We start from the raw sequence: 14,053 nt of genomic DNA, 5'->3' as shown, positions 1-14,053 counted from the left end.
AACAGGCAACAGTATCCCTGCTAGTTAGGAGGAGAGGAGCAAAGGGTTAATGCAGACATGCAGAGTAACGCCGGGGAAGCAAAGTACAAACACACCGGCGTTACAAGGAGGAACTGGGGCGATCATAATTTATATATGGGGAGAACTGGGGCTATGATACTATATATATGGGGAGAACTGGGGCCATCCTACTAGATATACGGAGGAACTAGGGCTATCCTACTATATATATGGGGAACTGGGGCCATCCTACTATATATATGGGGGAACTGGAGCCATCATACTATACATATGGTGGGAACAGGGACTCTATGAATGTAGTAATCTAGATTCTGAAACCATATCTATGCTGTAAACTTGGTTCTGTTCCCGTATCTATATACCAGACCTAGTTGGTTCTGGTCTGATATCTCTGTAGCAAGTGTGATAAAACACTCCGGGATCGGCTTTGCTGGGGTCAAAGGTCACGTGCGTTCAGCATGAAACTCAGGCGCAGAGTCGGGGTCCGGGTATAACTGACACTGGGTCAGGTTTATTAACGGTGAAAGCAATGCATAAAGAAAAAAAACATAAAACAAATCCTTGCCTGTCCGGCACTAACTAAACAATGGACAACCTAACTACCAACAGGCGGGCTTCTCCCGTCCAGCCAAACCACAGTTGCAGTGGGCACTGCTTTCACTCACGTGTGTCTCTCACACAGACAGGCTCTCTGTGTTCCCAGGCTGAGACACTCACACAACCACCTGGCATCCTTTTATATCCACCTCCCATTATTCATTAGCAAGCAGGTGCGATACTAACCAGACTAGGCCACATAGGAAAGGAATCTGGGCGAGATATACCTGCCCTCATCCACTATTCCCACATGATTATCACATAAGCTTGATTCTGCTCCCTTATCTCTGTAGTAAGCTCAGTTCTTCCACCATAGCTCTAGTAAGCTCAGTTCTGCTCCCATATCTCTCTAGTAAGCTTGGTTCTGCTCCCATTATCTCTCTAGTAAGCTTGGTTCTCGTACTCTATCGATGTAGTAATCTAGATTCAGGGACCATATATATGCTGTATGCTTGGTTCTGTTCCCGTATCTATGTAGTAGACCTAGTAAGCTCCGTTCTGCTCCCTTATCTCTGTAGTAAGCTTGGCTCTGCTCCCTTATCTCTGTTGTAAGTGTGGCACCACAGGAGTCCGGTAGCCACAAGGGCATTGCCTTCCTCACAGGGGATAATGTCAGGCCTGAAGCAAGGAGGGATCCCCTGGCCAGGTATACACAGCATGCAACACAGATCCTGCTCTAGGCCAGCAGGGGGAACTCTGAACCTGACTTGAGGGGAGCTGCTCTATCTGGTCAGGAGGAGGAAGTTAGTTAGAGTTTCAGTCAGTCAGTGCTGGGAACTGGACGAGTGAGAAGCTTGTCCCCAGACTAGAGTGCATTCTGAGTCAGAGAGGAAGATAAAAGTATAGGGAAGCTTGGGAAGAGGAGTTGTGACAACGCTCATCCCAGAGCTCAGTGCTAGAACTGGACAACAGAGTCTATAGCTGCAGAGCACTACAGTCTCATCAGCTAAATCCGGAGGACAGATTGCAGGTCTTCTGGCCCCTATCACACACCTGAAGGCACAGCAGCAGGATAGAGCCCGGAGATGCCACGAGGAGCGACTCCTGTGAAAAGCTCAAGCTGCCTGTCATGCGAGTAACGTTTTCTAAAAGACAGTGAGAGGAACAGAGGACTGAGCTGAGCTTTAGGCAGCAAGGACCTCAAATAGAGCAGCGCAGTAAGGAGGCCTCCAAGCCACCTGGCTGAGTGGATCCTAAGTTGCTTCGGGCTGCCTGGACCTTCATTGACACCTGTAACCAGTGCTCCCATCGGCACCTCTATAAATTCAGTAAAGGTAAAGGAAATACAACCCTGATGTGTCCTCAGATTTGTTTGCTATACCATCTGCCCTGCACTACAACCACCATCATCTCATCACTTACACATACAATTACCCTGGGGCCTAGCTCTACCTGTGGAGAGCTGTAACAACTCTACTGCATCACCATCAGCCCCATCGGACTCTGAAGCCGGGTCGGCTAACACCTTATTTGCCGAATACCACAGGTAGCATCATGAACGAATTTCCTTTTAAATCATCCACTATAAACTTTATTGAACATTTTCATTGGATGCCCAGGGCCACGGACCAGGTCACCGCTATCGTGACACTTCCCCTTTAAGAACTGCCTGGTACCGAGTTCCCCACGGCCCTGGTGGGCGCTCCATAAGCTCAGTTCTGGACTGATATCTCTGTAGTAAGCTGGGTTCTGGTCTGATATCACTGTAGCAAGCTCAGTTCTGCTCCCTTAACTCTGTAGTAAGCTCGGTTCCTCCCCCATATCTCTCTAGTAAGCTTGGTTCTGCTCCCATATCTCGGTAATAAGCTCGGGTCTGCTTCCATATGTCTGTAGTAAGCTCGGTTCTGCTCCCATATCTCTGTAGTAAGCTCGGCTCTGCTCCCATAGCTCTGTAGTAAGCTTGTTTCTGCTCCCACAGATCCTTAGTAAGGTTTGTTATGTTCCCATATCACTCTAGTAAGCTTGGTTCTGCTCCCATATCTCTCTAGTAAGCTCGGTTCTGCTTCCATATCTCTCTAGTAAGCTCAGTTCTGCTTCCATAGCTCTTTTGTAAACTTGGTTCTGTTCTCATAGCTCTGTAGTAATCTCGGTTCTGCTTCCATAGCTCTGTTGCAAGCTTGGTTCTGCTCCCTTATTTTTGTAGTAAGCTTGATTCTGCTCCCATAGAGCTGTAGTAAGCTTGGTGCTGTTCCCATATCACTCTAGTAAGCTCGGTTCTGCTCCCATATCTCTCTAGTAAGCTCTGTTCTGCGCCCATAGCTCTGTAGTAAGCTCAGTCCCACTCCTATATCTCTGTAGTAAGCTCGGTTCTGCTCCCATAGCTCTGTAGTAAGTTCGGTACTGCTCCCATAGCTCTGTAGTAAGCTCGGTTCTGCTCCCATATCCCTCTATTAAGCTTGATCCTGCTCCCATAGCTCTGTAATAAGCTCAGTTCTGCTCCTGTGGCGCCCCTGAGGCTCAGTCGCCACAGAGGTACTGCACCTTCTCCTTAGGTGTGGTGCCCCACCATCCAGGTAAGTCGGAGGCTCTTGACCACGCTCCAACACTCGCACCCCACACAATAGAGTAGTTCACCACAACCACATTGCGGCTCTTTGCTTAGAGAGAGGCAGAGCACCTTTGGTGGTTCCCTTCTTGGAACACTAGACGTGCTGGGAGGTGGGTGGAGTTCAGAATATATATATGAGTGGGATGGTTTAGAATGACAAGTCAGTCTGACAGGAGGTCAGTGAGGAAGGAAGCCACTCGGGAGGAGTGGGGATCCCTGGAAGAAGGGATGGAAGAAGAAGTGCTGCAGCTGCCTCAGTGACCTGAGCCAGCTGGCACGGGAAAGGAAAGGAAAGGAAAGGAAAGAAGGAGAAGGACGTTGACCTGAAGCCTGAGCTTCCATAGAAGGGAAAGGACAAGCACGGAATGTAGGAGTAAAAGGGAACACAGAGGACGTGGGTTAGAGGAAGAATCCTGCCTAGAAGTTCTAAGTGCAAGGCCGGGGCCCGGTCCCCGAGGTTGTACGAACGCTAATGGTTCTGCAGCAGACACTGGTGGAGTAGTGGGCTGTAAATGCACTACTCCCATCTACGACTTGAGGGCACAACAGCAATAAGGATAGAGAGCCGGGACTTAGGAGTAGAGAGTCCCCGAAGCAGGCTACAGCTGTGTGCCATGCAAGTAGAGTTCTTGGGAACATCTGTCAGGAGGAACTCCAGTGTAACACGGTAGTGGAGATCTTCACACTTAAAGGTGCTATAGAGGAGACGTTCAGGAAAGGCACATAAGTTGGCAGAGTGTGGAAGGGAGCTTTCCATCTTGCCTGGAGGTTGACTGAGTCCCTGACCCGGAGAACACGGCACAGAAGCGGGCACTACAGACTGTGAGTAAAGCTTTGGAACTACATGCCCTGGTGTCCTCTATTCCTTCCTGCGTCCGTCTGCCTGACACTGCTACATCCCCTGCGCCAGACACTACATCACCTAAGTGTCTCCACATCTATACTGCTCTGGGACAACAGCGCTGCCTGTGGAGGGCTATACCATCATTGCTGCACCACACCATCTGTCCTGGAGGATCTGCATGCAGCGTCGGCTTAACGCCTCCATTGCCGACGCTGGCACGGGAAAGGAAAGAAAAGAAGGAGAAGGACGTTGACCTGAAGCCTGAGCTTCCATAGAAGGGAAAGGACAAGCACGGAACGTAGGAGTAAAAGGGAACACAGAGGACGTGGGTTAGAGGAAGAACCCTGCCTAGAAGTTCTAAGCGAAAGGCCGGCTCCCGGTCCCCGAGGTTGTATGAACGCTAATGGTTCTGCAGCAGACACCAGTGGAGTAGTGGGCTGTAAATGCACTACTCCCATCTAAGACTTGAGGGTGTGGCGCCCCTGAGGCTTCAGTCGCCATAGAGGTACTGCACCTTCTCCTAAGGTGTAGTGCCCCACCATCCAGGTAAGGTGGGAACACCTGACCACGCTCCACACCTGCATTCCACACACAGGATAGTTCAGTGGGGCCACCTAACAGCTTCAGGCTGGGGGTTAGCAGAGCACCCCTCGTGGAACCCTGCTTCGTAACACGAGATGTGCTGGGAGGCGGGTGGAGTGAGATGATATAAAAGAGTGGGAAGAGTGAGAGTTATGGAGGAGTTGGTTGGTTAGTTGGAGAGAGAAGAGAGAAGATGGGTGTCTGAAGGACGTGCTGCAGCAGGTCCCAGTGATCTGGGCTGCTGGCACGAGAAAGACAGAAAAAGAGATTGATAAGATTGATAACCTAACCTTCCATAAGAGAGATAGAACAGATCGGAATGAAGGAGAATAGAAGGACGGTGGGAAGCAGGTTGAAGAAAGATAGAGAACCCTTCCAGTCCAGAGAGCGCAAAGGCCGGGGCCGGTCCCCGAGGTTGATTGGATCTTTATGTCCGGCAACAGACACCGGAGGAGTAGTGATCCGCTAACTCCTTGCTCCCATCATAGACTTGGGACACAACAGCAACTGAATAGAGAGGCGGGACGCAGTGAGGAGTCCCCGAAGCAGGCTACAGCTGTCTGTCATACAAGTAAAGACTAGGAACACCTAGAGAGAGGCATTCCAGGGTAACCAAGTACTGGAGTGCTTCGCACCTAAAGGCGCATTGGACGAGTCGTTCAGTAAGGTACATGTTGGCGGAGTGTGGAAGGGAGAATCCTATCCTGCCTGGAGGTTGGCTGGAGCCCTGACCTGGAGAACACAGTACGGAGGCAGGCAGTGGAGTGAACTGCAAACAGTGAGTAAAGCTTTGGAACCGCATACTCGGGTGTCCTCCAATTATTCCCGCACCACTACACCTGGGTACCAGCCTCCATACCATTCTGCGCCTCTCCTCATCCATTGCACCTACACTGCCCTGGGACTACAGCTCCACCTGTGGGGAGCTACACCATCTTTGCTGCACCACACCATCAGTCCCGGCGGATCTGCATGCAGCGTTGGCTCAACATCTTACTTGCCAAACACCACGGGTGGTGTCACGAACTATTCTAATAAACTTTAACACCATTAACATCACCGCCATTGATATTGGGCGCCCAGGGCCACAGACCGGGTCACCGCTGCTGTGACACATTCCCACCTTGACACCGGCCCGGTACCGAGTACCCCGCTGCCCTGGGTGTGCGAGGGCGACCCAATTTTGGCGTCACGAACAGGATGACGAGACCCAATGCCATCGGGTTCTGTGTGCCTTGGATTTACAACTTTTGAAAATGTGCAGAAGACCAAATTAAATAGACTGTAAAATGGACATTAGAAATGGCCACTGGTGCGGAGAAGAAGGGCGTGAAGAGATGGGAGGTCCTAAGAAAAGACTGCGAAGAGTCTTGGGCCATCCCTGCCTGAATTACTATGTGACCGATGCATGGCCCACCCCCCCGAGGGGTTCGTACACTGGCTTGGTATGGAGGCGCTGGAAGAAGACGCCGCCCCCAGAAGGAGGGGCAGATGAAGCCTCTGGTGAGCAGAAGGGCGGAGCGAGGAGAACGCCAGAATGCCATCATGAAAGCAGATGAGAAGACAGAAGAACAGGGAGGGGAGAAGTCACTCGCCCCTAGTCCGCCTACGCGGAGGTTGCGACCGCTGATTCATCCTCAGCTGCGTCTGCCACCGCCTCACAACAGATATTGTCATTGGGGGAGCCCCGTCCGGAGGAGATACATGAAGGCTCTGGAACAGAATGGAGGACCGGGACCGTGTCTCTGCCTGGATCGGGCGCGGTGGCACCGGCCTCCACCATCAACCCCAGCTGAGACCGGCCTGGTCCCGGCACGGATCCAACTGCGGCCTACTCCACCAGTCACTCCGGGAGTTGCGGCTGCTGCCATCTACCACCAGGAAGCAGAGCCGGAACCGCGGCTGGAAACGCCAGGTATGATCGCTACCCCCGGTCTGACCCTGGTTTTGGGAGCGGAACCCACAGATAGGAACGGGCCCACTGACCTTCGCCGACGATCCCCGGCTGCAGTGCCTATAGGGGAGATGATCAAGTTGTTCCTGGCTGGCGGCCTCGGGCTGCGGCACCATCTCCTGAACTTCCTATGGAACTGGAGGGACCCATATCCCCACAGACAGTAGAAATATCCATGGCCCTTTCCCTGCGCCCCAACAGTCCCTATCCCTCTGTATGGGAGATTGAGTATATGCGGCTAGCAAGTAGCCAACGGGACGAAGATACCACCTCTGAGAACAGTTCCAGTTCAGCTACCAGAACCCCAGGAGGGGACCACAATTGAAATAATTTACTAAATCTTGTTACCCAGGAGGGTTTGTTGCACCAGTTGTGCCTTTGCCTTTTTGTTCATCATGTTGCCCAGTTTTGATTGGCAGCGTTGCTTTTGAAATGGAACTGTGGAGATCATAGACACTGATTAATCCAAAAAGTTTTATTGTAAATAGTTGCACCTCTTTAGGTGCCCTTTCTTGGTTTTACATATAAAGACACTTTGCGAAGATAATGTTTTTGCATGGACACTTTTCGAGGAATGATGTCTACCTCAAGGGACACAGCAAGAAAGCCTGGCTGGGAGCAATGTTCAGCACCTTTGTGTCACGCTGCTGCCGCCGCAGCCTCCTCCGATACCTTCTCTTCTGCCGCAGTCTGCCCACTCTCTGGCGGCCTCCACACCGCGGTCCCGGCTGCCTCGGCCTTCTCCGCGCTCCTCCTTTCCCCGTCTCTCGTTCCCGGCTCCCGCTCCGGCTCGGTCTCCTGTGTCCCGTCAGGCGCGCGCCCCGGTCCAGCTTCCTGTTCCTCGGCGGGCGCGCGCGCACACTGTGGTCTGCAGCACACACGCTCTCTACCCCTCCTGAGGCCACACGCTCTCCTCACCTTGCGCTGGGAGGGGTCATGACCCGGAAGTCCCTGCCACGACTCCCTATATCAGGCCGCCTCTTCCTGCTGGCGGTGCCTGATTATCACTTGTGCCCTGCTAAGTGATTCTGGCCCTTGTCTCTGTGTGCACCCCCGTTGCCTCCCTGCCTGTAGCTTACCTGTCTTCTCCACTGTCCTCTCTCCTAGGATCTGGAAGTCTGAGCTCATGCTCCGGTCTGTCCTGGTCCCCTGGCTGAGTTCTCCAGTTCGTGCCTGCTTCCCTCCGTCTCGCCTGTGTTCCTGACCTGTCCGCCATCTGTATTCCTGTTTCTGGGGAGGTCCACCGCCAGCACCTCTGGCCCCTTGCCAGCTCTCCTGTATTCTCTCTGGGTACCAGCTGCCGTGGTGATAGTTACCCGCGGGGCCTGCCCCAAACACTCCCTGTATAGGGGGTGGTCCACCTGGCCAGCTCGCCCGTGGGAGGTTCGTTGCCACGGTCCAGCGGGTCCACTCCAGGAGATCTACCTAAGTCTCAAATCACAGAATAATCAGGCCATGGATCCCGCTGGTACCCCGACCCAGAAGGAACTTTTGTTCCTCCGAGAAAATCAGGCGAGGATCATGTCATTCCTCAAATCTATGGAGTCCCGTCTTTCCTCTTTGCAAGCCTCCGATCCAGGGACTGCCTCTCAGATCTCCAGCCTCCAGCAGGAGCTTGCCCAGCAGCGCGACACCCAGGCCCACATTCTGAATTACATGGCCTCGGTGGATAAACTCCTACTAGCTCTCCAGACCGCTGCTGCTGCCCCTGTTCAGGCGGCAGTTCATTAGCCAATGCCAGCTGCATTTTGAGTTGACGCCCCTGCAGTATCCTACCGACCGGGCCAAGGTGCCCTTTGTGGTATCCCATTTGGAGGGTGAGACGCTGGCTTGGGTAAATCCCTTGTGGGAACGTGACGACCCGTTAGTCTCCCAGCTTGCGACCTTCTTAGAGACCTTTCGTAGAGTCTTCGATGAGCCCGGTCGCCTGGTCTCGGCCACCGAGTCCTTATTTAACCTCCGCCAGGGTGCTCTCTCTGTGGGGCAGTATGCCATCCAGTTCCGTACAGTGTCCTCCGAGCTTGGATGGAACAACGAGGCTCTAGTGGGGGCTTTTTGGCGCGGCTTGTCGGCTCGAATCAAAGACGAGTTGGCTGGGAGAGACACACCCACGTCTTTGGAGGACCTCATCTCTCTGGCAACGCGAATTGATCTGCGTTTCCAGGAGCGCTCCCGCGAAGCCGCCAGGGAGAGAAGGCCTTCTCGTTTTTCCCCTTCTCCACGCAGTCCTCCTCGCCCACGACCTACCACCGTGGCGTCAGCTTTGGAGCCCATGCAAGTGGACTGACTCAGACCAGCGGAGCTGCGTCGCCAGGAGAGACTTACACATGGTCTTTGTCTCTATTGTGTGCAATGTGTTACCATCTTTTCAGTTAGCCATTAAAAGGTATCAACTACTGAGGACTCTCAATCCTGAATATTTTTCTGTCTCTATTGTGGCAGCGCCTCCCATCTTCTGCGTTCCTGTCCAGTGAGGCTGGGAAACACCTCAGCCTAGGACAGGTAAGAGAGGCCTCCCTAGGTGTCTGTGATACCTCTCTACCCTTGACCCTCTCTGTTTTGTTTGTCCTGGGATCCAAACGTTTTTCTGAGGTGGCCTATATTGACTCAGGGGCTGCAGGGAACTTCATCCAACTCGAGGCGGTAAAAAGATTGCAGATACCTGTCAGGTCCTTGGAGGTTCCCCAGCAGTTAGCTTCAGTCGACCGTGTTCCCCTGCACGAGACCGTCACTTTGGTCACCGAAGAGGTGGAGTTACAGATCAGGGTCCTGCACCGTGAGAAGATAGCCTTCTTCGTGCTGCCGTCACTGTCCCACACCTTGCTTCTGGGTCTTCCATGGTTGAGGATACACACCCGTCTTGGATTGGCGCTCTGGAGACATTCTTCGTTGGAGTCGTTTCTGCCAGACTAAATGTCTTCTTCCGGTACAACCTCTCATGACTTCGCTACCTGCCTTGGGTCCAGCGGATCTGCCCCCGGCCTACTGGGCCTTTGCTGACGTCTTTGACAAAAAGGAGGCAGAGACTCTTCCACCGCACTGGCCATGTGATTGCCCGATCGAGTTTGTTCCAGGTTCAACTCCGCCCCAGGGGCGAATCTATCCTTTGAGTCCGCTCGAATCCCAAGCCATGACTGAGTACGTTCAGGAGAATTTGGCCAGGGGCTTTATCCGGAAGTCATCTTCACCCGCCGGAGCAGGTTTCTTTTTTGTCAAGAAGAAGGATGGGTCCCTTTGCCCGTGTATCGACTATTGGGGTCTTAATGAAATCACTATCAAGAACAAATACCCCCTACCTCTCATCCCCGAGTTATTCGACCGGCTGCGAGGGGTGCAAATCTTTACCAAACTGGATCTCCGTGGAGCCTACAATCTCATCCGTATTCGCTCCGGAGATGAATGGAATACCGCTTTTAACACCAGGGATGGGCACTACGAGTATCTCGTCATGCCATTCGGTTTGTGCAACGCCCCCGCAGTCTTTCAGGAATTTGTAAATGACATTTTCCGAGACCTTCTGTACTCCTGTGTGGTCGTATATCTGGACGATATCCTCGTCTTCTCTCCCGATCTGCCCGCCCACAGGAGAGATGTCCGTCGAGTACTGTTACGCCTAAGGGAGAATTGCCTATATGCTAAGCTGGAGAAATGCACCTTTGAACAGTCCACCCTTCCATTCCTAGGATACGTCATCTCTGACTCAGGCTTATGCATGGACCCGGAGAAAGTATCTGCCGTGCTTAACTGGCCGCATCCCCATGGGGTAAAAGCCATTCAGCGATTTCTTGGCTTCGCAAATTACTACCGGCAGTTCATTCCTCATTTTTCCTCTTTGACTGGTCCTATCTCCTCTTTGATCCGTAAGGGAGCTAATCCGCACGCCTGGTCCCCTGAAGCCGAGAACGCCTTCTTGTCTCTGAAACACGCATTCGCCATGGCACCCGTGCTCCATCGCCCAGAAGCCAATAAAGCTTTCATCCTCGAGGTGGATGCTTCCGCAACTGGGGCCGGAGCAGTTCTGTCTCAAAAATCTCCCTCTGGTAGACTTGTTACGTGCGGTTTCTTTTCCAAGTCCTTCTTCACTTCGGAGCGAAACTATTCCATCGGAGACCGGGAACTGCTTGCCATCAAATTAGCTCTGGAGGAATGGAGGTACTTATTAGAGGGAGCCCTACATCCGTTTACAATCTACACGGACCATAAAAATCTGACTTACCTTCAATCGGCACAGACTCAATCCTCGGCAGGCCAGGTGGTCTCTGTTCTTTGGCCGATTCGATTTTGATCTGCACTTTCGTCCCGGCAACAAGAACCTCAAGGCTGATGCTTTGTCCAGGTCCTTCCTTTCTGCAGATTTGGAGGAGGAACCCACACATATCTCGATCCCTCCAGGCTCATCACGGTGGCACCTCTCTCTCTCGTCTCGCCGCCACGTGGTAAGACTTTCGTGGCAGAGATGGACCGAAGACAGATCCTACACTGGGGGCATGCTTCCAAACTTGCTGGTCATGTCGGCCTTAAAAAAACACTTGTCCTTGTCTCCCGCTACTACTGGTGGCCGACTCTTCCCCTGGATGTCCGAGATTTTGTCGCTTCCTGTCCGTCCTGTGCTAAAACCATGGTGCCTAGGCATTTGCCTTCCGGTATTCTGCATCCGCTTCCAGTTCCATTGTCCCCTTGGCAACACATTGCCATGGATTTCATTACCGATCTACCCAGGTCTGCAGATTGTACCGTCGTCCTTGTGGTGGTAGACAGATTCTCTAAGATGGCACATTTCATCTCTCTCCCCGGGTTACCTTCAGCACGAGACTTGGCAAAAGTTTTCGTTCACCACATCTTCCGTCTCTATGGACTACCCCAACATATTGTTTTTGACAGAGGAGTCCAATTTACCTCTCGATTTTGGAGAGCCCTATGCAAGTCGATGGATGTCACACTTGACTTCTCCTCATCTTACCACCCACAGTCCAATGGTCAAGCGGAGCCGACTAACCAGAATTTGGTGAACTATCTCCGGCACTTTTCTAATGCCCACCAGGACGACTGGTCAGACTTACTCCCGTGGGCAGAGTTCGCCTATAATAACCACGTCAGCGAGTCTTCTGGCAAATCTCCTTTTTTTGTTGTCTACGGGCAGCATCCGGGTGTACCTCTACCGGTTCCCTCTGCCTCGGGTGTACTGGCGGCTGATCTGTCCGGGGATTTCTCCAGGATCTGGCAAAAGACAAAGGCCGCTCTCGAGTTAGCACGCGACAAGGTAAAGAGACACGCAGACAAAAGGCGCCTGGATTCCCTGCCATATCACCCTGGTGCTAAAGTTTGGCTGTCCTCCAAGTTCATTCGTCTCAAGATCCCTTCACATAAACTGGGTCCCCGCTATATTGGACCCTTTGAGGTATTGGCTCGTATTAACGACGTCTCCTACAAACTGCGACTTCCCGCCTCACTTCGCATCCCCAGTGCTTTTCATGTCTCCCTTCTAAAACCGGTCATCCTCAATCGCTTCCAAACCTCTGCCACTCAGTCGCCGCCGCCTGTCTCCGCTGACAATGAGTTTGAGGTTAAAGACATTTTGACCATGAAGAAGCGAAGGGGGAGGACCTTTTTTCTGGTCGATTGGAAGGGCTTTGGTCCTGAGGAGAGGTCCTGGGAGCCTCGGGAGAATATTCGGGCTCCTCGAATTTTGGCTAAGTTTTTTCCACTCTGCGGAGGGGGGCGCGTAGGGAGGGGGGTACTGTCACGCTGCTGCCGCCGCAGCCCCTACCAATACCTTCTCTTCTGCCGGCAGTCTGCCCACTCTCTGGCGGCCTCCACGCCGCGGTCCCAGCTGCCTCGGCCTTCTCCGCGCTCCTCCTTTCCCCGTCTCTTGTTCCCGGCACTCGCTCCTGCCTGGTCTCCTGTGTCCCGTCGGGCGCGCGCCCCGGTTCAGCTTCCTGTTCCTCGGCGGGCGTGCGTGCACACACTGTGGTCAGGAGCACGCGTGCTCTCTACCCCTCCTGAGGCCGCGCGCTCTCCTCACCTTGCGCTGGGAGGGGTCATGACCCGGAAGTCCCTGCCATGACTCCCTATATCAGGCGGCCTCTTCCTGCTGGCGGTGATTCTGGCCCTTGTCTCTGTGTGCACCCCCGTTGCCTCCCTGCCTGTAGCTTACCCGTCTTCTCCACTGTCCTCTCTCCTAGGATCTGGAAGTCTGAGCTCGTGCTCCGGTCTGTCCTGGTCCCCTGGCTGAGTTCTCCAGTTCGTGCCTGCTTCCCTCCGTATCGCCTGTGTTCCTGACCTGTCCGCCATCCGTATTCTTGTTTCTGGGGAGGTCCTCCGCCAGCATCTCTGGCCCCTTGCCAGCTCTCCTGTATTCTCTCTGGGTACCAGCTGCCGTGGTGATAGTTACCCGCGGGCCTGCCCCAAACACTCCCTGTATAGGGGGTGGTCCACCTGGCCAGCTCGCCCGTGGGAGATTCGTTGCCATGGTCCAGCGGGTCCACTCCAGGAGATCTACCTAAGTCTCACATCACACTTTGCAAGAATCTTTGATTGTTTTATGATAACCTATTTGATAATGTTGTGTCTTGTGGAAAGTAAATGTCTTTTATAGAATATTTGATACAGGGAATTAGAAAAGTTTTGAGATAGAATGTGAGAATTGAATAAAGACTGAAGAATTGAAAGTGACAGGTGACAGGCCAAGTACAGATAGTCAGTGTCTTGCATCCAGTAGAAAGAGAGAGAAAGAATAATTGCACTTTGAACTATGAATTGCACTTAAGTAAATTTTTGATACTAAGATAGGAAGTTAAGCTGTTTGTAATGTTTAAGAAATGCAATTAGGAAGATTAGATAAGTATTGTTGAATAGCATTTAAAATTTTTTGTGTGTTCCTGTATTGTACCTTTTGTTGTCTTACAACCCGCGGACGTGCTGTGTTTAACGGGGGGTATGTGGCGCCCCTGAGGCTTCAGTCGCCACAGAGGTACTGCACCTTCTCCTAAGGTGTAGTGCCCCACCATCCAGGTAAGGTGGGAACTCCTGACCTCCACACCTGCATTCCACACACAGGATAGTTCAATGGGGCCACCTAACAGCTTCAGGCTGGGGGTTAGCAGAGCACCCCTCGTGGAACCCTGCTTCATAACACGAGATGTGTTGGGAGGCGGGTGGAGTGAGATGATATAAAAGAGTGGGAAGAGTGAGAGTTAGGGAGGAGTTGGTTGGTTAGTTGGAGAGAGAAGAGAGAAGATGGGTGTCTGAAGGATGTGCTGCAGCAGGTCCCAGTGATCTGGGCTGCTGGTACGAGAAAAACAGAGAAAGAGATTGATAAGATTGATAACCTAACCTTCCATAAGACAGATAGAACAGATTGGAACGAAGGAGAATAGAAGGACAGTGGGAAGCTGGTTGAAGAAAGATAGAGAACCCTTCCAATCCAGAGAGCGCAAAGGCCGGGGCCCGGTCCCCGAGGTTGATTGGATCTTTATGTCCGGCAACAGACACCGGAGGAGTAGTGATC

This window comes from Dendrobates tinctorius, unplaced genomic scaffold (assembly GCF_039654945.1).
Source record: "Dendrobates tinctorius isolate UK_male_01 unplaced genomic scaffold, ASM3965494v1 ptg000217l, whole genome shotgun sequence".
In the NCBI taxonomy this organism is placed as follows: domain Eukaryota; kingdom Metazoa; phylum Chordata; class Amphibia; order Anura; family Dendrobatidae; genus Dendrobates; species Dendrobates tinctorius.
This window is presented reverse-complemented; position numbering follows the sequence as displayed.